The sequence below is a fragment of the Mesitornis unicolor genome, unplaced genomic scaffold (assembly GCF_000695765.1).
Source record: "Mesitornis unicolor isolate BGI_N332 unplaced genomic scaffold, ASM69576v1 scaffold26610, whole genome shotgun sequence".
Taxonomy (NCBI): Eukaryota; Metazoa; Chordata; class Aves; order Mesitornithiformes; family Mesitornithidae; genus Mesitornis; species Mesitornis unicolor.
In genome coordinates, this window is record NW_010160741.1 from 54,710 (window position 1) to 67,483 (window position 12,774).

Below are 12,774 nucleotides of genomic sequence, written 5' to 3' on the forward strand. Positions count from 1 at the left end.
TAGCATGCTTTCACATGCAAGGAGAGTGTAACAGATGTTTTAGCCACAGACTTTCCAGTGATAAATTAACTCAGAACCCTACTGATAACCATTGCATATAGGTTACATCAATTTAGTGCTTCAACTTTGAGAGAAGGCTGGCACTTTAGTACAGAAGTAGCACTTCCATTGATCTTTTTCTGAAGAACTACAAGTTGAGATGTGCCTGAATGTAACTTACAACACTACAGTGTCAGCATTGAGTTTGTGCCTTGTAAGTTTGCACTGGCTGTAGATAGGAAATGTCATTAGGATCCCTAGAATACTCTCATGTTCCATTATCACTGTACAACTCTGTCTCGCATAGGCTTTGTTTAACTTGCATTAGAAGAAATTTGCACATTTTGCGTGTGTGTATGTTACATGTACATATACACTTACATGATCATCTTTTGATGGGGTTTGGTTTTCTTCATGTACATATTTTCTGTACTTTATAAATCATAGGATGGGTGAAATTTGCTGTTCTTAAATGAAGTAAAATGTTATAGTACAACATCAGCTATGTTCTTTGAGTATTTCTTCAATGTTATGTTCAAGAACTTACTAGGGTTTTTTAAATTTTTTTTTAGATTTTGGTTTCTACGTTTAACAGTTAAACTATTTACTTAAAAATTCTTTGATCTGCAAGGTGCTGAGCTTTTGTTTGCTAACATGATGAAACATTATTTCCAAAATCATTCAGTTACACACAAATTTACCTTTGTCTTACGTTGGAACGTAACTGCAAATCTTCTTGTGGACCTTTGGGGGACAAGGGTGTAGAAATTCCAGTGTAGATGCCAGCAACCATGGTTAGTTAACTTAATCCTCATTGCAGCAGGATTGCTTTTTCTTAGTCGCCTCTTGTGAACGCTTTAGAAGTGAGCCACATACTGGCAGGGCTCTCACTCGGAGGTCTGAAGCTACTATCAAAAGTAGTTGTCTCTTGACCTTTTTAAAACGAGAGTCCTTACTGCAATCTTAAAATTCTCAGGAACTTTTTTTTTTTGTAGTAGGCTGATCTGTCCTATGGGTCTCCATAAACTTAATTGTAATCCCTTACCGTAAAATACAAGTATACTGTATGTTTTAAAGTTACATCTTGCTGCTTGCTCAGTTGTGCGATGACATCTGTAACAGAAGCGTTAATGTTTGATGTTTAAAGTTGTTTTTAGAAATATATTCCAAATAAAAATTGCTGCTTAGAATTGCAGCTATAAGGACAACTTTTTTGCTGTCTTTGTAAAGTGGGAACAAGTTAATGTGTATCTCAGAGCTTCCTAGCTAAGCTATCCCAGAACAGATGATAGCTACATGGGGGAGGGTTGACTTTTTAGTTTTCAATGTTAATCAAAAATACTCTAAATTTAAAAATACATGAAAGATTATATTTGCTTTACATTATCTGGTATTTACAGAAGCTTTTATTAATTAGTTATACATTTTTCATAATGTCTGATGTGTGACACATCTTTGGCTGGGTAGTTTACAAACTTTTTTTCCTAGCTTCTGGTGTTACTGCTGACTCTGCAATATGAAAAAATACCATTTTCCTTCCTTTAGGTAAAACAGTTTTTCAGTTGAATCATTTGTATGTGCTTGTTGTGTTCTTCACAGATGACATTTTTATTCACATTGACCTTAAACTTTGGATACGCTGTCACTTGTATACATCTCAGTGCATATACTCATAGGTTTAGAAAAACTCACTAAATGAACTTGTTATATTTTCTCTCATGTTGCCTGACTGACCTCTAATTCCAGGAGTCTTGTTTCTTCCCTGATTTACCTATTTGCTTTGTTTTGTGATTCTCAAGTACAAACTGCACAAATATCCTCGAAGTTTTTTTGTTTGGTTTTGTTCTTCAGGTTATCTACTGGTTTTCAAATTTGCTTTTATTTTAACTAGTGGAGCAGAACACGTAGTTTAGGGAGATATTCCTGAATCAGCTTTTGTTCACGCTCCTGTCCATCAGCGGTGTCTGATCATAGGTTGCCGTTTTCTGTCAGCTGAAGCAAAGAAGCTGCTGAATGTTCTCTGGTCAGATATTTAGATTACTTCACGTGTTTATTTAGTCTTCTTCCTAATAAGAATATATTCCCATATTTTTCTCATGTTATTTCTTAGGATTATCTTGACCAGGAGTTTTCCAATAGATCTGAATTTGTGAAATATGCAGGAACATCCTTATTTTGCTGTTTACTCTTTCCTTCCTCCAGAATTACAGGCTTGTTTCATGATTGGCTTCCGTACATGTTTTTGATCTTAACCAGATTCATCCTGGTAATCATGGTTGACTTAAAGCCATTCTCATAACTTACGTAAACTGTTGTGGACTGTTTATTTCCCACTGTGCTGCTTTTCCTGCAGATGCTTAATTCTTATAAAAACATTGTTCCTTTTATTCTTGAGCCAGGTAGCTTTTGTTGTAGCTCCAGTGCTTTTATTAACAATATTTTAATCTGGTGATTTGATTTCACAAATCCCCTGTCATCATAATTAGCTGTGTAAAATCTCTAATTGTTCATTCATCCTGTCATGGCATTTGTGTACTGACAGCCCAGGTATTAGATAAGCTTGTCCTGTTATTTGTCTTTTGGTCCCTGTGACCCAATTACAATTCTTCCTCTCCCTCCCTACCCCTACATACACAAACATGCTGTTCTGTTGGTAGCTTTTTTAACGAGGACACTGTTTTGTGCCTAGTTTTTTTGCATCCTTTACCCTACCTAAAAGGCTCCAGGATACTTCTTCCCTTCCTCGCTTGAACTCAGTGTCTGGGGACGCCAGAGTCCATCTGTCTGTACCATCTGTGCATGGTACCTGCCACATGTCTGCTAGTATTTTGCAGAAATATTTGATATTTTAGGGTTCATTTATTTGGACTTCTCAACCATTAGTCATGAAAACAACATACAATGTCCTATCTGAATCATAGCAGGAGCTAAGTTCTCCTGTAAAAAGGCTTTGGTCATGTTCTGAGACATTTCCTGGCAACAAGTCACCAGCACCTGAGCGCAGGCCTGATGTTGGTAATGGAGCCAGGGGTTTCTTTCCTGCTTGGTGACCTGTTACCAGGCTCGGTGACATGAATTGGCAAGACTTGCCTTTGCTGGCCCTCCCTCCTCCTCTGCTGCCTCAGCTAATTTAAATCTAAGCTATTCAAGGCAAAGCCCGCTTTCAAACATGCCCTGTGTCACATGCGTTCTGTAAACGATAAACAATAATTTCCTCTGACTCACTCTGTCGCCCGGTGGCTGTCCGCAGGTGATCTGTTACAAAAATCTCGGCTGGAGTAGTCACCTCCTATGGCCCCGTCAATGTCTCGGCAATAACGAGTCAGCTAGGCAAAGGATGGAGAAAGTTGTTATAAATACACCATCTCAGGCAGGAAATATAATGGCAAATGAGGACTGTTACTGGTGGCTGTGACTCGGGCTCTGGAAGAGTCAAGTGAATCATTCATCCAATAGAAAGCTAGGAAAAAAGGAAAACTCAAATTAGACAAATTCGAATTATCATTTTTCCTTCCTCCCCTTGAAGGATGGAGCATGGGCTTGTAGCTAGAAGGTTCTGACCTGTCCAGGCCTTATTTCTAGGTAAGAATTTAGAAAAGTCTGGAAAGGGAGCTGACTGTTTTCAAATGTGCCATTTAAAATGCCAGTTGAAATGCTCATGCTCTTGCCTAGCTGAGCCTGAGCTCATGTGGAGTTTTAATGATGTTTTAATGCATTAATCTCAGCCGTTAATTGATCTGTACATAACCAAACAGCAAAGCAATTACTGTTTGCATTTATCTTTGTTGGGTTTGTTGTTTTTGCTTGGTTGTTTTTTAATCTTTACACCTGCTCTTGTTTTGGAGTGGACTTGTGTTTTTGTGTCCAGCCTTGCACTGTTTCTGTAATTTACAAATGCTTTCCTTCTTGGTTTGTTTTCACCTGCCCAAAAACCTCGTGAGAGTGGTGCATGTGTCCATTGTTGGTGTGGAAGCACGCGGGCCATTTGCGTGCCTGGCAGCAAACCCTGTGCAGTTGCAGCACAGAAATAGCTTCCATGGGAGCCACAGGGCCTGCTGACAGAGCCGAAAATCTTCTGTCCTTCATCTGCACTGTTCCAGAGAAGGGTTGCCTGTACAGATACTGCCATTGCCCAAATGCATGCAGAGGGCTGTGATACACGTGCATATCCCTATACTCGAGTGCTGGTTACAAGCAGCTCAGAAAGGTGTGTGTACCTGTGTGTTCTGGTTTAAGCTAAATAGAACTAATTTTCTATTTAGTGATTTTACTTTTCAGCTCAGTCTCTTTTAAGTGGCTGAACTTGCTGAAACTAGCAGCATGTTTTTCCCAGACTGTGTACTGATAATGTTCAAGGCCAATAGTCTGACCATGGGTGCCGTGTCTGCACCTACAGGGGGAATCAGACCCAAAACTGACCAACGAGGTATTCCATCACACATACGTCGTACTCAGTATAAAGCCAAGGAATCACAAGGCTCTCGACCCTTCTGTCCATCTCGATCCTGCAGTGGCCAAGGTCTGAGCAGAACCCTGCTGGTTCATCTGCCTCTGATCCTGATCCCTGTGTTCCTGCATCCTGCTCCCACCTGCTGCTGAGTCCAGTCTGAGACTTTTCCAGTGCCCTGCTCTGCAGAGCTTCTGGTGACGCAGATGTCATTGGGGGGAGGATTTTATATCGGTTTTGTACATATATTTGTACATATCTGTATATATTTCATTATTTTCCTATGTACATTATTATCCTGTAGTATTAGTATTATTGTTTAATTAAACCTGTTAGTTTTTTTTTCCAGCCTATAAAGTTTCTCTCCCTTATTCTCTTTTCCCTTCTGGGGAGGGGAGAGGGGTTAATAGAGAGCATCTGTCCAGGATTTAGTGGCCAGTCCAGCCCTAAACCACAACACTGCACAATGACCCACCAAATGCACAACAGGTCGTTGCTGCAAAGTTACCTTCATCAGCACTTGTAGCGCAGGTTTAAATGGGCTCAGTCCAGCAGGGAACACACTTGGAGCATTTGTGGTTTGGGGATTTTTTGTTGTGGGGGTGGGAGGTAGCATAGTGGTGGTCTTCCTTGGCAGTCAGGCTCTACATGGGGTAAATGCACCTACAGAGATGTGTGTGAGGTGAGAGACACTGGTCTTTGCTTCAAATCTCCCGTAGTTGGCACAGGGTGGAAACTGGTGAACAAGGGCAGTGATGCCAAGGCTCTGGGCTCCAAGGGGGGTTTTTTTGTCCTAGTTGACAGCTGTGGGAAATGATTTCCACAAGCTTTGCAGCTATCAAGCTTTTCTTCTTGGCCCTTCTTTTGTGTAAAGGGTGCTCACTTCATCACAGCGGATACTGGAAATGTGTGATGCTTCTTATAAGAAGAAAAAGGGTTTGATCAGAATTTTCCTTTGATGCATAACGTTAATTGGCAATTTATGCCTGCCTCTTTCCTGTTGCTTTTGAGTAGTCTTTTTTTTTTCCCCTGTTCTTTCTAATTTTGGTTTCTTTTTTTTTTGTCTGACTTACCCTCTGTCCTTCACGCAATTTTTTCCTCAAAAGGAAGATAAGTCACTGATTGCTTTTTAAATCCTATTTCAAAGTTCTTTATGTTCCTGTATTTCTCCAGTGTTTATACCAACATAAGTTTATGTGCAGCAAAGCAAAAGTTGAGTGTGTCTCTGATTTCCCTTTTTCCCTTCAAAGCAACAGGGCACATCTGTACAGCTGTCCTCTCCCTGGCTGACTGCAGGATGGCAATGGGCAGTGCTGTTAGAGGATGAAGACAGTCTTGGAGGACCGCAAGCAACTCCAATCTGTTTGATAGAAATGAAAGGGGGAGAAATGAATGGCTGGTTTTCAGCAAGCTCTTTTGTAGTAATTTCTTGGGTTAGAGGAGGGGAACTGAGCTACATACAGCAGATCTTCTAAACTTCCATTGCATAACAGCAACTTCTCTGCAGTGCATGCCAGAGATAATTTATCAGGGACTGATAACAAGGGTAGATGTTGTGTAATTGCATGCAAGAAATAAACACCAGCCTCTTTCCAGTGCCATGTGTATCCAGTGCATTACCTGGAACTGGAAACAGACTTAATTCATGTTAAAAGACTGAGCAAACAAAGTTCTCTGAATGGCTTTGGAAGAGAACCTGGCACAAACCTGGAGGACGTAATTTCAGTTCTTCCAGTAATTTTAAGAGTGAGACAACAAAAGCAAAGAGCAATGGGATAGTACAGAGCTCTCCCACACAGCAAAGTGAGGCAGAGCAAGCAGCTCTAGCAATGTGAAACATCAATGAGAGGCACAAAGATCCGGAGAGCACTGCACTATCTTTAAAAGCATAGAAACTACCTAAGAAGATCACCAACCAAAGGTAAGTTTTGCAAGAAACCAGAGGCCTACCAAGACTGGAAATCATTTACTCGACCTTTTGTAGTCAGACTGAGTTGTATGAATGTGCACATAACAGACATGGCTTGACTGGATGACTTGCGGTGGTATAACTGGTAGCAAACTCACCAAAGTTTAGGACCTGTCAGTCTTCAAAGATGACCTAGAGGTGCATGTTTCCAAAGGCACAATATAAAGCACAAAATTATGCCTATTTTGGAAAAACAACAGTAGTGTCTTGCGTGGGAGCAACTTCACCACCAAATTGCTGAGCAGGAATCAAGTAAAGCGAAAGAAATAGGCCAGAAGTTGCTGGAAGTATAATTACAAAAATGTTCCCTATCATCTGGCTAAAAAGTTGAAAGCATTCATGAAAATACATATCCAGGAAGGTAATAATGACAGTATTGGGTGAAAGGCTGCCTCTGAGGAAAGGCAAAACATGATACCAACATTGCTCAAGAGATGTGACAGCTTCAATGGTAATTCCTGAATGACTTAACTGAAAGCAGCCAGCAAAGGCTTCCTCCCTCAGCCGTCCACCTAGAATTACTGTCTGAAAACATAGTGACCAAGGAACCAATTTCTCCGCAGACAGAATTCTGTATTAAAGTTCCTTTTCTCAGTGTCTCACAACAGGAGCTTAGAGATTATAACTGCAACCCGCAGCAGCTGTGAATTTCCTAGATAGGTAGGGAGCAAGAGCAGGTGAAACCATGGTAATTCTCCCATTACTGTAATCCTCACATTACTGCTCTCAGAGAAATAAAGAAGTACTTGGATACCCACATGCACTACAGGTTTGTTAAAGAAGACATCAGTGGCATTTCTTAGGTCTGCAAGGTTCTTCCTCTCATTATTCAGTTTCCCAGCAGGGGGAAGGTGCCACCCCACAGTAAGCACAGCACTGCTGCCTTCTCCTCTTCAATCCCCCCGAAAGCATAGATTTACTCTTGAAACACAACTTTTCCACTCCCTCCAGACAGCAGATCCCTGCTTTATGCACTCAGCAGTTCAGCTCTTCCCTAGGATACTGGGGAAAGCAGGCAGCTGCCACCAGGATGGAGAAAGGAGTTATGGCACCCAAGTTCACTGGCAAAGGAGGAAAGGCTGTATACTGCAATGCTGAGAAGTGGAAGGTTGCAGAGGGGAGGCGTGGAAAGCCAAAGCAACTCCAGAAAAGACTGACATGCATCACATCTTGAAATAGTTACTGGAAGAATGCCTCTACAGACCCATTTTAGGATTAAGACCTTCAAAATACAAGGACTAACCTTTCTGCAATAAAGACCAGAGCATGTCTGCAATTAGAAAAACTATCACCTTCTATTAGGAATCAAAATATTCTCCTACCCAGCATTCAAGGCTGAGTAAGTAGTGCAGAAAATCATACTACACCTGAGAGGAAGGAGACTTTGGTGGTACTACATTTTCAAACTTGCAAGTGTGTAATTTCTACTTCTATAATGCATTTTCCTGTACATGTTCAGTTATGGTGTCACAGCAGCAGGTTCCCAAAGGGCTGGGTGCAATATGGGACAGGCAGTGAGGTAGGGGGGGGTATTGTACAGCGGTCGTGGCCTCTGGCTCAGGCAAACACATGCTTCGTGTCTCTGTTGCTTCATCTGGTCAAACAACTGTTATCAATATCATGCATGCTGTCTTTTAACATGAACTTCCATTGTAATGATCTGGTTAAATATAAATTTTGAGGTGATAAGAACAATTGAGAATGGGTGCTCTTATGTCAAGAGACAAAGCGGACGACCCTGTCTGCGCGAAAAGCCTGCATTCACTTACAGATACTTAAAAAGTTTTAGCACTGATACTTTCAATACAAAGGACATCCTGTCCTGTTCCCTCCTGTCCATTGCTGCCTGCCTTCAGCAGTACTTGCCTCAGTGTGACAACTGATGCCGCCTAAGGAGAGGGAGCCTGCTCAGACTTCTCCAACCCATCATTGCCAGCACCCCTAGGGAATATTCATCAAGCTAAAGGAGTCTCTCACGTCCAAGCGTGAATAGAAAATTGTTCCAGTGTGAAGTCCGGTATAAGTAGATGCACCAAATGAAAAGAAATGCAGATATGAAATGAAAGTCAGGATTAACTTGGCCCCAAGTTTAATTTGTGCCTTTTTAAAATAAACAGTAGAGGTTCCCTTTTACTACTGGGTTGCCATTAATTTTATTTCAATAGATCTATTGCTCAATATACAAAGTATCAGTATAGGTACTTCTTCAGCATAAAATAAAAAATAAATTAATTATATGAGATAATGGTTCACAATTTACGAGTGGTTAATTTTTTTAAAACTATGGCAAACACATTAAACAGTTCAATAAGGTTCAAGAGCTGTGAGAAGACAAAAATCTGATTTAAAGAGTGTTTTAAGCATGTTTGTTTCCAGTGTATTCATCCCAAAACAGCTGCAGAAGCCCTGGGAAACTAGGCTGGTGGCTGGGTACACACATCACCTGCATTTGTACCACACAATCAACCACCAGCACCTCCTCTGCTCCCAGCAGGCAGCCCTGGTTCGACCTGAGCAAGGGCTGCTACGAACACACCTGCCTGTGCTGGCAACCTTGGGGAGTGATTCTGCAGAAGCCCTATGGCCATTGTCCCTGCCCAAGTACATTGTGATAAGGGCACTGGGAGTTGCTGGAGGCTACAGGAGCGCTGGGATCTGTTCCTGCTGCAAGCAAGCACCTCCTGGATGTATGGCAACACTGGAAATCTCCTTTTAGGAAGACCTGTGAGATCACCTGGAGAGCTCTCAAGCAGAGAGGGTACCCAGTCAAGGTAACCTGCGTAGCGCTCTGGGAGCTGCTTTGCCCTGCAGTGCTCTATGATCTCTGCCCAGCATCACGACCAGCTACAGGGTGTCTGGTTTTTGTTTGGGGAAGTGCAGTTCGGCAGGCAACTGCCTATGATACATTTTTCAGTCACACTACATTAGTCACCACCATATGAAGACCCTCATTCCTTTCCTCTTTCCCAAGTAACCTCTAGGGACAGCTGTTAAGGACAGACAGTACAAAGTATAAAGACAGATCCCTTTCTGATCGGGTATAGCAGTTCTTATGCTCCTATCAGCTGTTCCTCCCCAAGAGATAAGGGATCAAGAAAGTTGGTTGGCAAGAACCACCCATCCAGGCTGTTATTATTCTAAAACCTGGAGCTTCAGTGGAACCCCAGAATTACTAGCATGGTTCTGACCTCTTGTAACCACTAACACTCATTTCTGAAGAGGTCTATTGGATGCCACACCTATGCTTGCTACAGAAAAGGAGGGAAGACTGGAAAAGAGAGCAAGTGAATTTGGAAGGACAGAAGGAAGAAGTTGTTTTCCTTGGCCATGGAAGTTACTCTTTCATTGCTATTTCTTTATCTATATGCAGTAGGACAGGCTGGACAGGAATCACATCAAAAAGCCTCTGGCTTCATCACAGTGTAGCCTGTAGATGACGGGTTTGACCCCTCACCCTTCCCAATGTTTAGACAACACAACCAGAAAATCCAGCAGGTCAATAGTTGGGCACAGTATAAGTGATTCCAGAGGCTGTAACATTGCTACTCGCTCTTCTAAAACTTTACCCCTTCTCTTGAAGGCATCTTAAAACAAGCCATATTTCTTTTATGTGTACCTGGTATGTTTTGGGAGAATTTATCTTTTAAGAAGAAGAAAAGGACGCTTCTAGTATCAGTCATTTGTGCTGCAGTATTACCAGTTCACAAATTTGATTCCATATGTAAACGACCACTGCCATTCTTTAGCTGCCACACTTTGGATCATACTGAGTATCTCGGCCCACAATATTGTTACTGCCAAAGTCTGCTGAAATATTTAAAGTAACAAAACTGAGGAAGCAGAAAACCGCAACTACAACAGCTGTTACAGTTTGGCTGCTTTCACCTATTTGTATTCCTTCTCCTTCTGGAAACACCACTGTTGCATTGAAGCCTCTTCTAAAGATTAATTAGCAAAGCAATGAGCATATTTTATCCATTCTTTTTCCCTCCCAGTCCTCAGGGTATATACAGACATGGGTCAGCTTGCTGTTTAAAATTATACACTTTGTGATGTTATTTATGAAGGTCAGATTAATTAAGTATTGCCTTATGTGCAACTGCAGTTTGGAATGGAGAGCAGTGATGTTTACATGGGTGTTCAATTTCCAGTTCCACAGCCATTGAGAAAACAGTTTTATAGTAAACAATTCCCTTTTGCCAGGAATGCATTTCCTCCATGAATCAGGTCATAGGAGACGAATACAAACCAGGTAACTTTGGGAGGGCAAACTTCAGTTTCCACTGGCGTACTTTAAAAAAATCATAAAAATCTGCTGGGGAATTAACTGCTGAATTATATGTAGTTCCTGAAGTCTTCACCTTTGAATATATTTCTCACACAGAGATAGACCACTTTAAAATCCAGATAACAAAACAAGAGCAGACATTATCTGAGTTGCATTGTCAACCACAAGGTTGTAAGGTGGCCTTAAGGCACTAAGGATTGCTCCATAAAATCTGCTGTAAAGGAACTCCACATTAGTCTAGAAGGGTTCTTAAAATGTGGTTAGTAAGACGTGATCCTAACTGTGACTGATCAGGACAATATCAAGGCTTGTAAAGGCCTCCTACCAATATGGTTAACTTTCATTTTAGTAGGAAATTTACTGCAGCTTCTTTCTATCACCCATGCTCTCACCTCAGTGTTTAGTGTGGCACTGTACTGTAAAAGATGGATTAATCTCCATCTGCTGTATCTCCATACTGCTGCCATTTGAGCTTTGAAAGTCTCACCTGCTTCTGCAGTAGAAGTCTATGTTTATTACCTGATTAATCTCCTCTTTTGTTAATTTAACACTGCTGGAAAGGTAACACATACAGACTGCCCTATATGTAAAAAAGGAAATGAATATATTTGATTGCTGCTTTTTCCAGTTCACATCTTATTTTGACTTTTGCTAACAATATAATTAAAAATATAATTAATATCATCTTTGATTAGATGGGTCACTAATCAGATTCCATTGTTGCCACTGTAGCAGCTATCACTGTATCATGCACCATGTCTTCCTCACTTCCTCACTTCTTCCTCTGCAGCACTGAACTCAGAATGCCACCATAGACATATTCCAGGTCAGACCCATTTCAGAACTAATTTGTGGCTTCTCATCTTTTTACTGCATCAAATTCATGTTCTTGGTTATCACCTTGAAAACTGCATAACCCCTGCCCACATCTCTGTTCTCATTTCCACCTACTCGCTACTTCTAATCTCCTCTACAATATTATTTTTCACACCCTTCTGCACAACCTCTTGCCTAGGGGTTTTTGGATTTTCTTTCTTTTCTTTTTTTTTGTAAACTATTTTGTACAAGTCAACGACTGCATAATGACCAGTGAGAAAAAGTAGTTTGAGGGAGCTTTTCAGTTACAAATAATTATACCTTAAATTTAAAAAAAATCAAATGCAGGCATTTATACTAAATGAATATCTAAACATCTAAGTCAAATATATGGAATAACTTTATTTGGACTGCTCTGGAAGTTTGTTTCTTTCTTTGTTTTAATCTTTTTCTCTACTGTTATGCTTTAAAGCTGAAAACCATGCTTTTATGTTTTTTTCCATGCGAACAACACGAAAAACCTGTAGTTTCACCCAGCAGTGAACAGCATGCTGAACAGGGGAGCAGCTTTAACTCCAGCTGCAGCCAGCAGAAACTGGTGGAGCTCAACGGCTCTGAAAACCGAGTCTCGCAGAATCCACATCTGTTTTTACTGGAGGCAAAGACGTAAAATAGGCTTTAAAACTCGCTCGTGATTAAGCCAGTTTATTGCCTTTCGCAGAATGATGCTGTTTTGTGCCTGCCTGGCAGACGCCGTTTTGCCACACAAGGCTCCCGCTCTGCGTTCGCCCCCTTCCAAGGGCAGGTCGCAGCAGCGCTCTGACACCTCTCCACCATTTCCATCGCGCCGATTTGTAACCTGGGGCGACGTATTAGAAAGTTTGTGTACGAACAGGTGCTTAATACCCAAGACACTTTTGTAAGCGCACGAGGAAGCCGAAATAAGTGCTTGACACTGCCATGCTTAACCAACATAACTAACCTACCAACCCCTCCCTTCCCCTCCCCAAACCGGCGTTTCTCCCCCCACGAGAGGGGCGTTCGAGCCTAACACCGCGCACACACGCGTGTGCAGAAGGGGACGCCCCCAAGCAGGCCTCGGTAGCTTCACAAGGGCGGAGCTCTTCTGACCAAAACTCTTCTTCGGTCACCTACGGATCAGCTGTCCCTCTGCCCCTCACCACGCCTCAGGCACAGCCCAGCCCAGCCCCACCC